This window comes from Chenopodium album, chromosome 3 (genome assembly GCF_948465745.1).
Source record: "Chenopodium album chromosome 3, dcCheAlbu1.1, whole genome shotgun sequence".
Classification (NCBI taxonomy): Eukaryota; Viridiplantae; Streptophyta; class Magnoliopsida; order Caryophyllales; family Amaranthaceae; genus Chenopodium; species Chenopodium album.
In genome coordinates, this window is record NC_137836.1 from 23941683 (window position 1) to 23962853 (window position 21171).

Consider the following 21171-nt stretch of genomic DNA (forward strand, 5'->3'; position numbering starts at 1 on the left):
TGGATTTAAGAGATTGTTGCGGTAATGACTCAAACCGTATTAATCTACCCCTGCTCTTGATCAAATACTGTGAAATATAACAATTTACTTAATTGTTGGACTCAATGCTCAAGATAGGAAAGGAAGGGAAAAAATAAACATTTGAAAACAGGTCAGAATAAACTCCACTCATTTTTTATTATGAAAAAAAAGGTGCATGAACCTAATATACAATAATAAACGAGATGGTTCACGACTCAAGTCAGAACATAAAGAAAGTGTGTGGACTATACTTGAATCTTGAGTGATTGATGAATCACATTTATATAGGATTTATAGGCACGTTTATGTTAAGTTTATAGTTGCTTTTTAGGCCTTTTAGTCGCTTTTTAGGTCGTAAATACATAAGTTGTTTGTTTTGTACTATATTACGCTCTGTTTGCGTTTTTCTTAATGTTTCAAGTGATTTGATAGACATTTGGACGCTTTCGTAGTGTTTGGAGTTGATTCGGATGATATTTGGATGGAAGCCGATGAATTGAGTTTATTAATTGGAGATCCCATGTTTGTGGATGTTGATTTTGATTAATATGTGCATGAGACATGAATATAGCATTCACAAGGGTCGTTATGTACTTTACGGAAATGAATTTGAGTTAGAAACAAATAAAAACGAAGGCTTGTAAAGTGGCAAAACAGACCTTTAATCACTCTTTTTATCATAACTTGAGTTCTGCACATCAGATTGAAGTGATTCAAATTGCGTTGGAAACTAGACTTGAAGAGCTTTCCAATGATAGGTCACAAGCTCCAAGAATATTTCTAGAACAGAAGTTACGGCCATTTCAATCCAAGCGTGTAGCCTGCGACCATACCCCGCGCCCACTCGAGCAACCCGTAGCTACTGCCAGGGCGCGGCCACCACCCTGCGGCCGCAGGTTTTGCCGAGCAGCCAAGGCAGCCCACGAGGCTTTATCGCTACACATCTTCACTCGTCCCATTATTTATCGATCTTATTCCTGCCACGTCATATTTTATTATCCAATTGCATTACAACTTATGTAATTTATATTTTCTTACATCTTTTCTTTAATTAATAATCAAACTAGTAATAAATCAACAAGTGGCAAGCTCATGTGAGTGGTTAGGTGAGGACCACTTGGAGAAGGGGGGGACCAAACTTGCTCCCCACTCCCTCTCCCATAACCTGCCACCTCACTCCACACACACTCAAGGACCACTAGCCACATGGCACCCACCCTTGGGCACCAAGGCAGCCAAGGTGGGCTGCCATGTGCTGCTGTCCGTGGCAGCCACGCCCAGCAGGCCCAGCACTCGCATGCGGGCTGCCAGGCGCTGCTGGCCAGCAAGCCCAGCATGCTTGTGCGGGCTGCTGCTGGCCTTGTGCCTTGGCCAGCGCTGCTAGGCAGCAAGCAATGGCCTAGCCATGCTACTGCTAGCTGCTGCAGCTTGTTACGGCATGGCTTGCTAGCCATTGCGCGCACAAGGCTGCGCCTAGCATGCTAGCACGCACTAGGCAGCGCCTAGCCTTGCGATGCTAGCATGGGTGCGCTAGCACGCACCATCCAGCCTAGGCTCGGCTTGGTGCGCATGCTAGCCACCATGCTAGGCCATACGCCCTTAGCACTCGGTTTGCTTGGGCATTCCGATGCTAGGGGTATTTTGGTCTTTTGTTGATTTATTACTATTTCTCGTCTCGTCTTTCACTATTTTTCGACTCGGCTTCTGACGCTCGGTTTCGACGCTCTAAGCTCGAATTTCCGACGTCTAAATAAATATTACTCGGTCGACTCATTAATTCCTTCCGAATTAATTCGTCGGTTCGGTTTGTTGAATGCTTGGGTGTGACCCGAAGGGTTCAGTCAAGATTAAGTTGTAATATTAATTATTCATTAATATTACTGATCGGAAGCGGCCTCCACCCAGGCATTCCGATCACTTGACCTCACTGAATATATTAGCTTTCTAATAATTCTGAACCCACTAACGGAATAGTACACTTGTTCGAAGGACACCATTCCTTTCAGACCCCTTGTGAACTAATGCCTTGAAACTTGTAGTCACTAGACAACTTGCTCAAACTTTCTTATATGAGGTCCATCTGTTGTTGCTTCATAGGGTCATTGATTTTGAGGGTTAAAACCTTCAATGCCTCAGTCACGGTAGTCAATTGATTCTTGAGTTCGTTGACTTCTTCTTGAGTTGCCATTATCTTTTTAGCTTTCCTCTTTTGACGAATCGGTTTTTCAAAAAGTAAGACTTGAATAAAGAGGTTGTCTTTGTTAATCGCCCTTCTCTCCTCGACCAAGTACTGTGGAAAGGGAAATTATGGATATTCATTGTTAATTATTAATCTCCCTTCTCTCCTCGACCAAGTATTGTCATGTCCATCACCCGGGTCGCCTTGCCCATAGTTATAAGCATACAGGCATACGACACCTCCGCCCAACTCAGGTTACCTACTTGCCCCAAATCACTGAGGCAAATAAGTAAGTCGATAGCAAAACGTTCTCCCAGATCACTCAAGATAGTGACGGAAAGAACGTGAGCAATGTATATCTGAGCCAGCTGCTCAGGTGTACACTGCCGATCAAGCTCGTCGGCCAAAAATTCATTGGCAAGAACCGAGTACGGACAAGACTGCACGTACACGTGAAGGGCCGCTGCGAGACGGTCCCCCACAAGGTCACGCAGCCTCTCATCTGACCCCTTAACGATATCTATGGCTACAGTCTCACCTCCAAAAGGAAAACCCGTAATCATATAGAAATCGAAAGGGGTAACTGTCATCTCTCCCCAACGAAAGTGGAAAGTGTTGGTGGAATCCCACCAAAACTTCAGCAATCCACGGAGGAAAGCTGACGACGTAGGGTGACTCGATAAATCCCGAAGAGTCGCCAGTTGGGGGCTGATCCCGGAAAGCTCCACAACCTCCTTTTCCACCTCTGGCAAACTCTCAAAACGGGCTCGCAGGTCACCAGAGTCGTATAGATGCATGCTAGGCTCACTCTAAGGAAAAGTAAAAAAAATTAAAAAAAAGCGGTTATGGTTTGAAAAGGAACAAAAAAAAAATGAAGGCGGAAAGAACTCACGATGCCGCGTCACCCTCTAATCGAGACATGATGGTCTGGGTCCCACTTAAGGACCCCAGGGTCCTAGTTGGGAGGAGCCTCCCAAACCACATCCTCCTGACGACGTCGATCGGCTGTGATGCGTCACTCCTCAACCTCCTCACAAGGACGGTTCACCCTCTTTCGAGGGCGGACCGCCTCGTTAGGACCCTCTAGAATCTCCTCAGCATCGACGAATGGAGGCGATTCCATACTATGATTGGATAAGGTTTCTTTATTAGTTTACTCCCTCCGTCCCGGTTTAGTTGCAACAGTTTGACTGGCGCTGGATTTTATGCAAAGTAATTGACTTGTTTATTATAATGTATGTAAGTTGGTAGTGGGCATTTTTTTATTATAGCTAGTGGAAGTGGGCCATAGCATTTTTTTTTTTGGGGGGGGGGGGGGGGTGGGGTGGGGTGTGCTGTTGGATACACGTGCATCTAACATGTGAATCCAAAAAATTTGATTCCTTTTTTAATTTTTGCCGGCAAACATCATAGTGGATTTCATTCCACCGCCAATTTTTTCATTACACCACAATACCAAAATTCAAAACTAGAAATTTCAACAAAATTCAACGTTCTGGAGTGTCGGGAACAACCCACTCTCCGTGCTCTACCGAAAAAAACGCACTTGGAAGAAAAACGTCCGGTGGAGTAGTCACTTCACGCTCTCAAGTGTGGAGAACGTCTGGCGGAGTTTCAGGAACTATTGAAAATGGTTCTACAGAATCATCGACCCAAACCCCAATTACATCAGAATTGGGGTAGATGAATGAGTCTTGATCTTTGTTTTTAGCTAAATCAGGATTAATTTGATGTTTTTCAGTATCATCCATGAGATTTTTTCTCAAATCTACAGTAATTTGTTTCATGATTTGGGGAAGAAGATGAATGGAAAGAACCTTGAAAATGGGTTAAAATAATTCGGAGTGAGAAAGTGAATTGCAAAAGTAAAAGTAAAATAAAAAAAAATATGAAGGAAAGAAAGTGGCGTGTGAAGTGAAATTAGATCAGGGGGTATGGGTAGGGGGGTGGGGGTGTAAATTTTTTATCATTTTTTTACAAAAGTGAAATAATAGTGGGCCATTGATATTTGAGATAAATATTTAAAAAATAGTGGGACCATGCCTTTTATAGAAATGTTGCAAGTAATTTGGGACGGCCTTATAAGGAAAGTGATGCAAGTAATTTGGGACGGAGGGAGTATTTCTTTCTGAAACTAAGATAATATACATGTTCTAGACCCATTTCGGCAGCATAACGGCTACCAATAGAGCAAAACACGAAAATCGAATGCCACCCATACTTGGGGGCTACGATACCTGCAGTTAAACTCAGTTCATGGGGGCTTCTAACACCCACAAAAGTCATCCTATACTAGTTTCAACTAAGCATTCAAGGGATTGTGTTTAAAAATCTCAAAGAATAAACTACTCCTAGATGAATAACAGTAATACAAACATGATTATCGTCTACCAAACAATTTTGAGGTTTAAACATGGCAGAAAACGAGCTAAGAGTATACTTCGCGCCATTTTTCAATTTCAAAATTTGCAAAATGTGAATTATGAAAGTTATACTAGTTCCAATACTATAATCTACTTCATAATTAGCAAATGCAACCAAAATGGGAAAGAAAAAGCAACAGATTCAAGCAAAATTCGAAGAAAAAAAGCAAGAACGAACTTAAACAAAGAAATGCTCATATAAGGTTCAATACTTAACCATTTTTCATGAAATTTGTTTCAAAACACTCCTTAAACATGGCATAACATCATGGAACAAACACTTTCAAGAATAATTGACCAAATCAAAACCCCCCAAATTTGAAAATTGGGGTTTTAATGGTTCAAAAATCGTCCCAATTAAGCCAAAATCAAACGAAATTTGACAAAAAACATACAATTGATTATGGCAAATATGAATAAGGGACGAGATCTACTTCCTTTGGCTTCAAAAATTGCAAAAAAACCGAGCTTTCTAGAGAGAGAAAGGGGCGAAAATGGTGAAGGAAGAAGAAAGAATGCGAACTGAAAATCGCGTTCAGCGATTCTTTTTGCTGATTTAAATGTCGCACGCAACTGAATCAGCTGTGCGTGACATACCAGTGCAACTCAGAATGATGCGCGCGCCTGGCCAGCGCGACCAACTGAGTTGCGCGCGGCTACTGGTCAATAAAATAACCGGCATCCATATTTTGATCTGTTTGATCATTTTTCAACAGTTTTTGCACGTTATTAGACGTAATAGTGTGCAATTTATAAAAATATTTTATTTGCTTTTCATATTGTAGTTTATTTTCTTCTTTGTTAGTTTTTTACATTATTTTGCATGCACACCATGCTTTGTGCCTTCCTAAGCATATGTTTTGAACGTTTTTCGTAAATGTGTCTTAAGACGTTCTGTAGTGGTGCTTTACGTAAAAGCTCCCATAGACAGGTTTGTCATTTTACTGTACTGAAGTTATAAATGTCCGGCTTTTCTACTTTTTTCACATCCAAAGAAAAAAGGAAGGCGTCACCATGCAGTGTAAAAATCCAAGGTAAATTGTACAGTGTAAAATTGTATGGCGTAGGTGTTGCGTAAAATTTCACTTCAGCCCAAGCTTTGTGAGATCTACCTCTTGGAACTAAAAGGTAGAGGATTACTTTAGGCGTTAGCTCACTAGTCGACAGGCGCGTCGAACCATCAGAAACATACACTTCTTGATTGGAAGCAAATACGGTAATTAGTGAGCTTACTGGCTTACCAGACAGTTAGGGTGTCCGTCCACCCCCTGTATAAAGAGCGACGATACGATGTCGCACCTATGTAGTCACGTTCCCCCAGTCCTGAGACACATGTACTCATCTTGTGGACAAAACTGCTGAGAGAGTTGCTGACATTCTTCTCTGTCACTGGATTTGGATATGTGCCTCCAGTCATGAGACATGTATTTCTATCTTGTGAACATTTGGTTCGAATACCGAAACATTGAGGCTCGAATGCCGAAACATTGAGGCTCGAATGCCGAAACATTGAGGCTCGAATGCCGAAATATTAAGCTCGAATGCCGAAACATTGAGGCTCGAATGCGGAAACAGTTAGGCTCGAATGCCAAAAATGTATAGGCTCAAATGTCGAAAACACCTTTTTCATCTTTTTACTTAGTTAAAGTTAGGCTAAATTTTCAATGACATATCGAGGGACTTTAGACCAACGATGACATGATAAAGAGGAAATCACCCCCCTTTTACTCTTTTTTAAACCAATCTCTTCTTATGATTTGACATCACCCAGAACACCTTTACTTGTACTAGCGTTGTACAAAAGCAAAGGATAAATCTAGATTCTTTAGCGAGTTAAGACTAAAAATAACTTTTTTCTGGCCTTAATAGCTACTTGTTTCATACACTTAGCGAATCGAGGATCGTTTCTACATCCTTAGCATTTCTGAAAGATTCTCTACTCTTTGAGAACTTCGCAGAATGAGTCTCGGATTTATTTCCTTGACTACTTTAATCATCGTCTATTCTAGACTCGATCAAAGTGGGGGATAACTGTAGATACCTACTTTTGGCCTCCTGTCCCGACAAGAGGTGCAACGACAACAAATAAAACCATCTTCATGTTAGATCGAAGTGAAGAATGCTTATGGATAAATGGTTAAACCACAAAACACAAAACACCAGCCCAAACGAAGAAAAAGAGCCAAACAAAGTCCAATTAATTAAATCCGATCATAATCAGGCTTAAGCCCGTACTTAAAACCCAATAATGACGGATTTAGGAGCGCCTAGGTTAAAATCAGCGTTGCCGCAGAAAATTACGCACGCATTCAGTTGCGCGTGACACTCAGCGCAACGGCCAAAGTTGTGCTCGTGAAAGATTCAGAATTTCAGAAAATTGGAAAATCGAATCTTGCCATAAAGCCGCGCGCAAGACAATTAGTTGCGCTGCTTATAGCAGCGCAGCTCAATCACTTGCGTTGGATGGCCACGCGAAACTCATCCAGTTGCATGCGACACCTATTACGGCTGAATGTTCAAAACCCTAAACCTACCCATTCCCTATAAATAGAGGCTTAATACGAGGCCTAAAGAGACAGAAATTAACCCTAAACTCAGGCCAAAAACTTGTGAACTTGTGCTACGTAACCCCTCTTGTCCTAAACACTCACCCCTTTGATATTTTTTTTTAGGTTCCCCAACAAGAAGGAGTCCATAAGTGTTCTAAACGGAGATCTAGCAAAGAGAAGTGGTAAATTCCCGAGCACTTAGATAAATCACTCTTATTTTCTTGTTTAAAAGAACTTTAATTAATTAATTAATTAGTGTTGCTTGATCACTTGAAAAGGTTTAATCAATCAATTCCACATAGTATCTTGCATTAAATAACATTAAAATTGAATAATTAATTGTTGGTTGATCACCTAAGCCAAGGCGAATATTGTTTATTTCTTGTCATTTTCACGAATTTTATTAAATAAAGAATAACGACGTTGCAATGTAATTCCTATGTGAATTAATGTGTGTAAATAAAATCAGCTAACTTAGTTTTAGGTATCGTGTTGCATATATTGTTTGGTGATGAAATTGTAAAAAAGGAAGAGTTAGTAGAGGTCGTACCAGGGGCTAGGATAGCGATTCCCCCCTAAAGGGAACGTTATTTTAGTACCCTCGCTCCCGAACTCATTTCTGGTTTATGTAGACCAATTTGGGCATGGGTAAACTCACGATTTGTGCTAATTATTCCATGAACTCCACATGGAAGAAAGGCGTGAACGAGGTTTATGAGTTTTTCTAAAACTCATTGGCGACTCCTACTTGTTTCTTATAAAAAAAAAGCATATTGATAGAATCAATTCTAATTCAAGGTCCCCCAAACAGTCAGAAATTCAAATCCTACTACACCTAAACAAGTGTAAAGTCCTACGCTTTTAAATGGCCATGGGAATCTAAGGAAGGACCGCCTTACGATGGGATCACCCTCCTTACACCATTCCTTAATACTGCAGGAGCAATTATAGATGTGAGATGTGGCAAATTGACACCCATTTATGACTCGCTTTGTATATTTTATTCACACTTAATGTATTTGACATTATTTACTTAATTAGTGTGCATATTATTATGTGCTTGACACCGATTGCGTGTGATTATGTATTTATTAATGACGCAAAAAAAATCGTTATTTTTCGTAAGTGGAGGGTACTGACCTTCCCAAAAAGAAAAAGAAAATCAAAAAATGGGACTAGTTTTACAACTTCCCCAAAATAAAACAAATATAAAAAATGGGACTAAATTTACAACTTCTCCAAAATAAAAATAAAAAGAAAATGGGACAAGTTTTACAACTTCTCCAAAAGAAAAAGAAAATAAAAATCAAAATGGGACAAGTTATACAACTTCCCCAATAGAAAAATAAAATAAAAACAAAAACAAAATAAAAATAAAGATAAAACTAAAAATAAAACTAAAAATAAAATAATGGGAGAATTTTATTAGGAATAAAACGCTCGAAAAACGAGATTGGAAGATAGACGGTGAAGGAAAAACAATTAAAATTCGGATAAAAATAGGCCAAGGATAAAAATATAAAAACGCGTGACCGCCATGACACGGCATAATATACCGTGTCACGGCAAAAATTGTCGTGTCATGGCATTTTGTCCCGTGACACGGTGGGATTTCCCGTGTCACGGTGCGCAAATATTGCATCGGTGTACTTTGCGCATGTAGCTGGATAGATTTTTTCGCGTTTCTTAGCGTTTTTTGGCTATAAATTACGACCGGTTAATTCGAAATATGCATAATTATGAAACATAAAATAGTTAGAATTTCATATTTCAATAATAACGTCTCAGGATTTTGATAATACATTGCGTGACTGGTCATATTCTTTGACTAATGCAGACAAAAGAGAGCTAGAATTGTTTCATGTCAGAGGCTTATTAACATTAAGGCATGTAGCAATTGAACATGATTTTCAGAGGGCGGCCTTAGATTATTGGAGTCTGAAAACTCATTGTTTCAAGTTTGATTATGATGAAATATGTCCTCTGCCGGAGGAATTTGGTGCTATCTTTGGCTTTCCTGCTAGAAATCTCGTTGCAATGCCTACTCTACGTGTATATTATTACCAAGATTTTGAACGTCATCTGAATCTGACATATCCAGATTTAAATAAAATTGTGTGGTAATGAAGTAGATCTAGAAATCTTGCAAATTTTTATTTTAATCATCTTGTCTATGAGTCATATCATGTATACCGTAGAAGGGTTATATTTTTTGCATGTTTAGCAACCTTTTATTTGCAAACGGTAGAGTAGGACATGCTTGTTTAGCGTCTGTGCTTAAACATGTTGAATCTAGAAGATCTCCCATGCTTACTTGCCTTGAAGAAACTTTGCATGGTCTCGACAAAGCAAAATCTGACCGGAAAGCCATCAGGAAGGGCTCTCTAGTATTGTTGCAGGTAGAAACTCACTCTAATCAGCCCCCGTGACACGTAGCAGGTACTGTGTCACGGAAAAGGGTTGTCTCGACACGGTGCATACCGCCGTGTCACGGTGCATACGGCCTCAGATCCTAAATACTCGTCTATAGACTCAGACCCGGACTCGGACCCAGACAATTCAGATTCATCAAACATAGGACCTTCACCAGTGGTCACTTCCAGCTTTCCTCCACTTGGCGTAGTAATCTTCATCGTCTTGCGCCATCCCTTTAAAACACCATCAGCCAAGATAATTAACTTAGAGGGGTCAAAATCTTTGCTTGATATGACAACTTCAATGAGCTCAGAATCATCATTGCGGATAGGCTTGGGTTTATTCTTTTCTAGCCCAAAGCGAAGATTAATGTTCACATCATCAGAGCTTGGACTAGCAGGTTCCTCGGCTGTGGAGAACTCATCGTATTCGTTGATGAAGTCACAATCTAGGAACATCTCAAAACCTGGCTCACGCTTCCCATCGTGGACAAAACGCTAGAAGAATTCATAGCATGGGAAGTTTTCCCCTTCTTTGATGTACTGGCCGTTCAGAGTGAAGGGATATGGATCCATGGCCATTTTCGTCTTCATGGTTCGAGCATTGTTGCAAGACTTCATCTTCAAGATAGCCTGTTTCATATATTCTTTTGTTGGCTTGAATCCCAACCCAAAGGTATCCTTCTTGGATGCACCTGGATGGCCCTAAAGTTCAGCCATTTTCTTTTTGAGTCCAAGGATCATTCTAGGGAAATGCCCTTGCCTCTTCATAATTGCATTAACATTGGTATTCGAATAAGGATTGAAGTCGAGGTGACACTTCTCCTCTTCTTCGATCATGAGAACATCATCTAGCGAAAACCCCCAGAGATCCTCATCTTCCTCATCATGTTCGACATGGACAATGGGAGTATCAATAAATTGAATGCACATGGGGGAGGCATTAATGGTAATTGGAATCCCTCTAACTATAGCTTTTACCTTTTTATGCAACGACGACGGAATCGCCTTTAGCTCATGAAGCCAAGGACGACCTAACAGCAGATTGGAAAAAGCCTTAATGTCCACCACCTGAAACTTGGTACGACGTTCAATGGCTCTAGTAGTTTTTATGCCCAACTTCTTTGTAGTGCGCAGTGGGAATACATTGATTGCTGAGCCATTATCAACCAGACTCATGGGAACATTCATCTGCCTACACACCATAGTGAGGTGTAAGGCCTTTTTATGTTGGTCCCTTCCGGGGGCAGATCCTTATTAGAAAAGGAAATCATATTATTGGTATTTGGCAATTCAGTAGTGAGAAAGCTGACTAGTCCTTGAGGAGTCATATCACTATCAACTCCTATTTTCATCAAAGCATTCATCACAGCCTTTCGATGCTCGTGAGAGGTGGCCAAAAGCTTCCATACATTCATTTCCACCTTAGTCTTTTGTAATTGTTTGATTACATCGTTGTTCACGGGGTCGATGGGATCAATTATTGGTTGTGATTGACGTGGAGGTGGAGGTGGACTAGGTTGTTGCAACTGCCATTTCCGGTGAGAACCTTGACCTCAAGGTCTCCCCAAATATCTTCCCTAGTGCCAAGATATGAACAGGCTATATCTTTGAGATAGACGTCTTCGTCGTCACTATCCCGAATTCCATTCACTTATTCACAGCTTGAAACAAAGACAACTTCTAGTAGAGGTTCATTCACAGGTTGAACGAGTAGTAACTTATCAGAAGAGACTTCATCTCTCATGATAGCTAAAACATCAGAAAGTGGACCTGTTTGAATATTGGGCTTCTTGCCCCCTGGAGGGATAGGAAGTTGATTAGCATCAATCAGGTCTTGGATCGCGTCCTTCAACCTCCAATATTTCTCAGAAGTATGACCTTTGCCTTGATGAAACTTGCAATGAGCATTGGGGTCATAGCTAGCAGTTCTGTTCTCTGGTCGAGGTTCTAGAAAGGGTCTAATTGGCATGATCAATCCGTGACTATGCAAACGATCAAAAGCAACATCATAGCTCATTCCCAAAGGCTTGTAAACCCTTCTTTGCCTTTGGAATCTATGAGCGGGAGCATTAAGAACTAACACATCATTGACGTTGATGTTATTGGTAGCATTATTCGGCTTGGAAGACGAAGAAGAAGGAGTGTCGTTCTTCTTGTTTTTCCAAGTCTTGTTGTTGTTGTTGTTGCTACCATCAGTCTTCGTCAATTCATCCTTTATATTGATCCCAATATAGTACACAGCTTCAAAGGTGTTCAAAGGCAGAAACTTCAAGTGCTGCTTGTACTTATGAGTCAGATTTACAATTAAGAGGCGAACCATCTCCTTCTCCTTGGGAGGATCTACCAAGAGTGCAGTCATTTCTCTCCACCTGATTAGATAAGTAGTAAATCCTTCATTCTCCTTCTGTTTGAGAATGGAGAGTTCACGTTCAAAATTCTTAGCTTAGATGTTACATTTGTAATGGTTCATGAAGCTTTCAGTAATATCCTCCCAAGTTGCAACATGCTTGGATTCTAGAGAGTAGAACCACTATTGAAAGGCATGCTCCAAGGAAAGTGGGAAAACAGTAGGGAAGAGTGTCACATCTAATCCATTATGAGCCATGGTCGCAAAAAAAGCCTTCAAGTGGAATATTGGATTATCAGTAGGCTTGAACTTGGGAATGTCAACAATGGAAACCTTCTCAGGAAGCTTGTCTTATATGGACGAAGAGGTGACAGGTTGTTCCACATAGGTGAACTCTTCAGAGATTTTACTCATTTGCTCTTTGATCTTGTCCATTGCAGCCACATTGACATTGTTTTGATTGTCTTGCTCTACTGTGTTGACTCTGGTAGTGAGCGATTGCATCATGGTAGACAATCTCTCAATGGACCTGTTAATGTTCTCAATATCCTCCTTAGAAGCCATTGGTTGAAAGTAAACTGGATATGGATTTTTTGGAGATGATTGTGGTGGTTTTTTTTAACACCTCTTAGGTATAAGAGGTTGTTGAGGTAGTGACTCGAAGCGTAACAATCTACCCCTACTTCTTAACCAAGTTTTGTGACATTGAAACAAATACACCTTTAATGACTAGACTTAACCTTGACCCATCCGGAAAAGAAAAGGCAAGAAAAAAAAATTCAAAATTTTTTTTTAGAAAAAAGTATGTATGGGAGGATACCATCCGACTTACTCCGAAAAAAAATTAAACAAAAAACGACACAAGACCATCCTAAAGTACGGTTATAAAATGGTGCACGACTCAAGGAAAAGTGTGTCAACTTGACACGACATGTGAGTGATTAAGTGAGGTTACGGATGCGTGTTATGACCGTACAGCTAGACATGACATAGACCAAAGACCAAAAAAAGACTGAATGAACCAAAATCCTGGGCACCGTGTCACGGTGCTAACTGTCGTGACACGGTACAGTGCACCGTCAGACGGTACAAAGCACCGTGTCACGGCACTACACATCGTGGGGCGACAAAGCTGCCATGACACGGTGGACAGTTCCAGGTCTAATTTTTTGTAATTTCTAGGTTTAAGTCCGTACTAATTACTAGGTGGAAATAAAAACCCTCGGTCATAGGTTAAACAAAATGAACAAACACATGTGGGTTAACACCAAATAAACCACGTAGCATTTAATCATGATGGTGCTAAAAAGTTCGCAGCCTAAGGTCATGATCTATGTTCAACTACTGGTCAAGCTTTGGGTGTCAAAAGGATACCATAGTTAAGAGTTTGGACACGTTAGCAAGGGAGCCTCCCTTGAAGGTGTATGCCAACGGGCGGCTCCGCGAGTTTGTGATGAAATCGAACTCGACTCCATGGTTTAGGTGGATTTAATAATTGATGGGTGTCATAAATGGCACCCATTTGATGAGCATTTAGGTTGTTTTCACCTTCTTTTCATGTCTTTCATGCTTAATAAATGCTTAGTTTTATGCATTTGGTCTTGGTTTTACATTTCCTCTCTTATTTTGTAGCTTTTATGCATTTTGTTGGTTTTTCTACTCTTTTCTCCTTTATTTGCTCTATTTTCGTGGTTGTAGGTGTTGTACGAGGTTCAGGTCTTGATATTGGTGAATTACTAAGGTGGGAGATGCTTTTGGAGCAAGCTCATGGCAATTGGAAAGCTCAAGATGCAAGGAAGTGGATTCTCCAAGTTCTAGCTCTTGCGCTTTCAAGCCGTGCTCTCATGAAGATGGGGTGTTGAACCCACAATCAAGTGCTTTTGGGACTGCCTCTCTTAGTGTTCATCATCATCATGTTATGCATTCATTCGAAGACCTTAGCGAACGCACAAAGCCGCGAGAAAGAACGAAGAAACCCAGATCAGCGCAGGCGTGCAAAGCACGGGAGCGGGCGCGCCACCTTCCTGCGCGGGCGCGCCATATGCGTGCACGGGCGCGCCTCCCCTGCTCGCGCGGCCGCGCCTCTCTGGGTACTTCCTTGCTCGGTATTTGTTCGCGCCTCCTATATATATCTTTGTAACACGATTTTTGGGGCAAGTTTAGAATAAGTTTTAGAGAACTAGAATTCATAATTTTAGCTTAGTTGAGAGCTTCTCTCTCTAGTTTTAGGGTTAATTTTAGGAGTAGATTTTAGAGAGAGAAATTTAGGAATTTCAATGGTGATTGAGAGATTAAAGATTCAATGGTGACAATTGTGTTGAAGATCTTCTCTATTATCAATGAGCATTACTAACTCTATCTCATTTTATTGATTTGATTTGATGAGGGGTGGAACTAGGTCGTTGAAACTAATCCTCCCTCGATCAAACTAAATTTATAAACACTTAACAAACCTATATACAAGTATAGAGGCAAGTAAAGGATCGAACCCAAAGGAACGGTAATGTTTAAGCGCTCTCAATTATGTGCCTAAGGTAGGTCGAAGACAAAGATAAAGAGAGAACACTAACAACTAACAAACAAATAAACCAAACAAATAAAGCACTAGGAACAGGGATCAACAAGTAATCATGACAATTGTAGCAACTCGGGCACAATATGCAAATCAATTATTGTGAAGACAAATGGAAAGCTCAATCAAAAGAGTCAACAAGCTATCTCCTAGAGGTTAAACTAGCACCAGCTACGAGAGACTCTAACTAGGAGCATCACTAATCAAGCTCAATCGACAATTTCAATTCCTAAATCAATGGTTCATATCATTAGAAACTACAATGCAATCTCGCATAATTCTCAAGGCCTAATCGAATTACACACATGCAAACTTCCATTAATCACTTTAATCTCAACAAATAATCAACACAATCCCCAAATTAAGCACAATCAATCAATCATATAAGTCTCACCCAATTCTTAGCAAACAACTACTCTAACATCATCATCTAATCAACTAACAACTAAGGAAATCAAGAATCAACAATATATGAAGAACAACTACACTAATCAACAATCAAACATCAAAATCAAACCAACAAATATGAAATCAAACAAAGCAATAAAATGAGATAGAGTTAAGAATGCTCATTGATAATAGTGAAGATCTTCAACACAATTGTCACCATTGAATCTTCAATCTCTCAATCACCATTCAAATTCCTCACTATCTCTCTCTAAAATCTACTCCTAAACTAACCCTAAAACTAGAGAGAGAAGCTCTCAACTAAGCTAAAATTATGATAAAAAATCTAGAAACTTGCTTCTCAACTTTTTCTAAAAATCGGGTTACAATGATATTTATAGAGAGCGCAAAAACAAAAACTGAGCAAGCAAATGCCCAGGAAGGCACGCCAGCGTCTTCCTGGGTTTCTTCGATCTTTTCGCGGCTTCGTGCGTTCGCTAAGGTCGCACGATTATGATGATGATGATGATGAACACTAAGAGAGGAAGTCCCAAAAGCACTTGATTGTGGGTCAACACCTCATCTTCATGAGAGCACGGCTTGAGAGCGCAAGAGTTAGAACTTGGAGAATCCACTTCCTTGCATCTTGAGCTTTCCAATTGCCATGAGCTTGCTCCAAAAGCATCTCCCACCTTAGTGATTCACCAATATCAAGACCCGAACCTCGTACAATACGTACAACCATGAAAATAGAGAAAATAAAGGAGAAAAGAGAAGAAAACCCATGGAAATGCACAAAAGCTACAAAATAAGAGCGGAAAGGTAAGAATAAGACCAAAAGCATAAAACTAGGCATTTATTAAGTATGAAAGCCATGAAAAGAAGGTAAAAACAACCTAAATGCTCATCAAATGGGTGCCATTTATGACACCCATCAAATACCCCCAACCTTACCTTTTGCTCGTCCTCGAGCAAAAAAAAAACCAAGGGAGAAATGATGAGCTTATCCAAGCAAACAAAAAGAAGAGAAGAGACAAGAATATACACTAACTCACTTTCGTAGGAGTCACGGTCAATTTTAGCAACTAAAGACAAGCCATTTAAACCCCTAGATCGCCCTAGAGGACGAGTGATGTTCTCGTAAAGGTTTCCTAAGAGATTAACCTATAACTCTCGTAATAATACAAACAAGGCAAAGCATGAAGAAGAAACCAAAATAGAGGAAAAGAAAACAAATGTTCATGAAAGGACTTTTCCAAATGTACAAGCATAAATTAATGCAAATCTTTCTAAACAAGTAAGGGAGTGCAGGTTCTAAGATATCTAAAGTTGATTGAAACACAAATATGCTAAGCATAGGAACTAGAGAAATGCAATCCACTTTCATCCCAAACGGTCTTACCGCGTTCTCCCTACTAGTCTCATATCTTCCCCTAGTGAGCATCTTAAAAGTTCCACGAAGGAACCGAAAAAAGAGATAATTTTGGGCTACTCGACGTCTTGACAATGCATCCCCTTTCCTTTGGCTTTAACTCATAATGCCCTCCCTCGATACATGACTCAACCTCTAGGTCGAAAGGTCTTTCCCAATGGTTGTAACGTAAGGGCAAAAAGGGTGAGGGTAGGCTTAATATTTAAAAATTTGGCGGTATTCCTAATTAGTGAAGCAAAGGGTGATCAAAACTTCTCCTCATAACCAAGCAATCGCCAAACAAAAACAAACTAACTCCCCCAAGCTTATTCAAAGCTATAACCACAATCATATATACAAAAAGCGTAAACGCTTCTCCCCCAAGCTTAAAGGAAGCATTGTCCTCAATGCTTGAAAAGGGGAAAAGAATCACATCAAAATATTTTGTTTTTTTTTTTCTTATTTTCACTTTTTTTGTATTTTCATTTCTTTCAAAGCAATTGTCCATGCCTCTTTAACTTAGGACGGCTTTTATAATTTTTGCATTTGCATTGTCCTTGCCTTTTTTACTTTGGATGGAATTTTTCATTTATTCATTTGCCATTATTCACACAAATATTACAACATAAACTCGCTTTCAAGAGAACCAACTATCCAAACTCCTCCACCACAAACTCCAACAATAATGATCAATTGCTTCATAAAAACCAAGAACGGAAACAAAAATGAAACAAAAGGCTCGAGATCTAAGGATGTGGCTTTAAAAGAAGGGAAAAAGCTCAAATGGTTAGCAAGAAGGCAGATTTAAACCCAATGAACTAAAATGAAAGAAAATTAACCTAGAAAAGAAAAATTACCACCCCGAAAAGATGCCTTTGTCATCCCTAGATGGTTCGGTCTCGTGTTTGAGAATTATGAGTCAAGATTCTAGATTAGGTCCGCAATAGTCAAGGATCCATGCCGCTCATGCAAATATATGTTGAAGGCTTGAAAAATAATGAACCTCACATGGATGTAGCAAAAACTCACTATTGGTGTCGATTCGACTATAGGAAGCAACTACCAACATGCCACAAACAAGTAGAATCCGGTTTCATGGTCCCACTAGTTCTAACCAACTACCTTAGCATGCTTTATCCTATAATCAACCAAGCATACTCTCAAACCGTGCACACCGTTACCATTTAAGAAGAAAAGAATTCAATTAAACAAGTCCAAATGTTATTATGTCCAAAGCAAGAACAAAACAAAACACATTGCAAATTTGCCTTGAAAGAAAAAAAAATCTTTTTGGGATTTTTCAAAATAAAGAACATGGAAATGCATATACAAAGGTGCATGGCATATATGAATCAACATCCCACCAAACATGATAGAATACCCTCCCCCAATCTTGTATGAGACATTACACTCAAACATAAATCAAATAATCCTTGGGAGGGGAAAACAAGGAGATCAATCCAACAAAACCAACATATGTCCAACAAGTCATCATCCACTTGAGAAAGAGCAAGGAAAGATATTACCGGATATTAGATGGGTGTAAATACCCACAAATTACCCAATTAAACCTTTCAAAGCTAATTTCCTCAAGAATTGAACCTTGCCTTCCATATTCAAGCAAAAATAGGAGTCAAACTTCCTTGATTCTAGATCCAAATCGAAGCACCAAAGTATATCAAGTTATGTACCTAGCAAAAGGCACACAAACATTTCCATGAGAAATTCTATTTTAAAAAGAAAATAAAATGAAAGCAATAAAACACGGGTTACTTCCCGAGAAAGGCTTGCTTAAGGTCCAAGCTTGACTGCTCTAATAAATAATATTGCAACGAACGCAAGAGCTTGTCAAATGCACTACTACACATTTAATAAGAAAGTCAGTGTGCACATGACAAAAATAAGGCATTCAACAAGCTTAATGCACACCTATGAGGAGAGAGATGCCAAGAGAAGGAAGAAGAATCAAACGAAAACTCAACAAAATAAGAAGAAAAAGAAGAAGAAGAAGAAGAAGAAGAAGAAGAAGAAGAAGAAGAAGAAGAAGAAGAAGAAAAAGAAGGCAAACTCTCCTATAAATATTTTTGGGTGGCAACATCACCTTTTTCCTCAATTGGAGACACATGAGCCACATACAAATCATCATAGACATGAGGGTACCCGATGGGCTCATTAACAAAGGAAGGGAGGAATATAGGAGTGTAGGGGATATGGTTGAAACTCCTTGAGAAAGAGACATGAAAGAAGGGAATAGGGGCTATGGTCTCGCTAATGGACTCTTCCTCATCACCATGCCTCAAATCACCCATAAGAGCATAGAAATCAATCATAGAATCCTCAAAAGAAGAACACTCATGATCACCATCTCCCTCAAACATCCAACTCCCAAGAGGAACTACATAATCTCCTCCGCTACATTCATGAACAACAACTCCCTCAACTTCCTTAAAGCCTAAAGTCTCAAAACCATGCATGAATGGATGCAAATTCATCTCAAAATCATCTCTCTCCCATGAAGCATTCTCATTGAACTTACTTAAAAGGCTATGGGAATTCCTTTGGCACTCAATAAACACATTGGACATAACCTCAACAAGTCCAAATACTCATGGATAGAAGAGTCACATACATACACTTGAGACTCATCACAATCAACAAAGGAAGAGATGTCAAGATTCAAAATATCATCAAAATCATCATCACTCTCGACTCCCTTTCCTTCACTCATATGCTCACTAATAGGACTCTCTCACACTCTTGGTTGCTCGTGAATATTCTCATTATCATTCTCAACACACACATTGGATTTGGATTTTTTAATAGCAAGCGTCAAGGATGATATTTGGCGTTCTAGCTCTTCACTAATCCTTCTTCTCTCCTCCATTAGAGCTTCCCAAGTAGCATTAGGAGATTCAAAAGGTGTAAAAAGTTTAGGCTCAACAAGAGAAGAAGAAGTACAACCAAGATTGGAAGAATCAACGTTAAGATCACGAGCATAGATATCACATTGGGGGGTGGGGGCACATTTAAACATTTGAGATTTGTTAACTTGAGCATGCAATTCATTATCATGAACAAAAGAGGAAATAGAGTTGGAAGAATTTGTTCTAGGTTCAACTATGGGATCATGTGACACATCATGGGAAATCATGCTAGCATTAGAAGAATTAACACATTGCACATAAAAATTAGAAGCACGATTACCCCTATTATATACTTCCCAAGCAAACCAAACATAAAATTCCCAAGCATCATCAATTGAAAATGCTCTAAATATACCATTATGCATTCCTTCAACTATATCCCTAGTTTGCTCATTCAAACCAAAATAACAAATCTCACAAGCCTCCCAAAGACTACAGCGATGATAGTAAAGAAATCCCTCAAGTCTATTGAAATATTCACAAACAGGCTCATTATCATATTGAGGAAAAGATAGACATGCCATTTTTTCACAAATAAAACAAAAAATCAAATAAGAGAAAAGTATATACAAAGACCTAGACTCAAGCAATCAAAAACAATCAAACATAGACACCGTTCCTCTGCAACGGCGCCATTTTGACGAGGGGTGGAACTAGGTCATTGAAACTAATCCTCCCTCGATCAAACTAAATTTATAAACATTTAACAAACCTATATACAAGTATAGAGGCAAGTAAAGGATCGAACCCAAAGAAACGGTAATGTTTAAGCGCTCTCAATTATGTGCCTAAGGTAGGTCGAAGACAAAGATAAAGAGAGAACACTAACAACTAACAAACAAATAAACCAAACAAATAAAGCACTAGGAACAGGGATCAACAAGTAATCATGACAATTGTAGCAACTCGGGAACAATATGCAAATCAATTATTGTGAAGACAAATGGAAAGCTCAATCAAAAGAGTCAACAAGTTATCTCCTAGAGGTTAAACTAGCACCAGCTACGAGAGACTCTAACTAGGAGCATCACTAATCAAGCTCAATCGACAATTGCAATTCCTAAATCAATGGTCCGTATCATTAGAAATTACAATGCAATCTAGCATAATTCTCAAGGCCAAATCGAATTACACACATGCAAACTTCCATTAATCACTTTAATCTCAACAATTAATCAACACAATCCCCAAATTAAGCACAATCAATCAATCATACAAGTTTCACCTAATTCCTAGTAAACAACTACTCTAACATCATCATCTAATCAACTAACAACTAAATAAATCAAGAATCAACAATATATGAAGAACAACTACACTAATCAACAATCAAATATCAAAATCAAACCAACAAATGTGAAATCAAACAAAGCAATAAAATGAGATAGAGTTAAGAATGATCATTGATAATAGTGAATATCTTCAACATAATTGTCACCATTGAATCTTCAATCTCTCAATCACCATTGAAATTCCTCACTTTCTCTCTCTAAAATCTACTTCTAAACAAACCCTAAAACTAAAGAGAGAAGCTCTCAACTAAGCTAAAATTATGATCAAAAATCTTAATGAAACTTGCTTCTCAACTTTTTTCAAAAATCGGGTTACAATGATATTTATATAGGGCGCGAAAACAAAAACCGAGCAAGAAAATACCCAGGAAGGCGTGTCCGCGCTGCAGGGGTGACGCGCCCGCGCCCGTGCTTTGCGCGCCCGCGTTTTCCTTGGTTTCTTCGATCTTTTCGCGGCTTCGTGCGTTCGCTAAGGTCGCAAGATTATGATGTTGATGAACACTAAGAGAGACAGTCCCAAAAGCACTGGATTGTGGGTTCAACACCCCATCTTCATGAGAGCACGGCTTTAGAACGCAAGAGCTAGAACTAAGAGAATCAACTGCCTTGCATCTTGAGCTTTCTAATTGCCATGAGCTTGCTCCTAAAG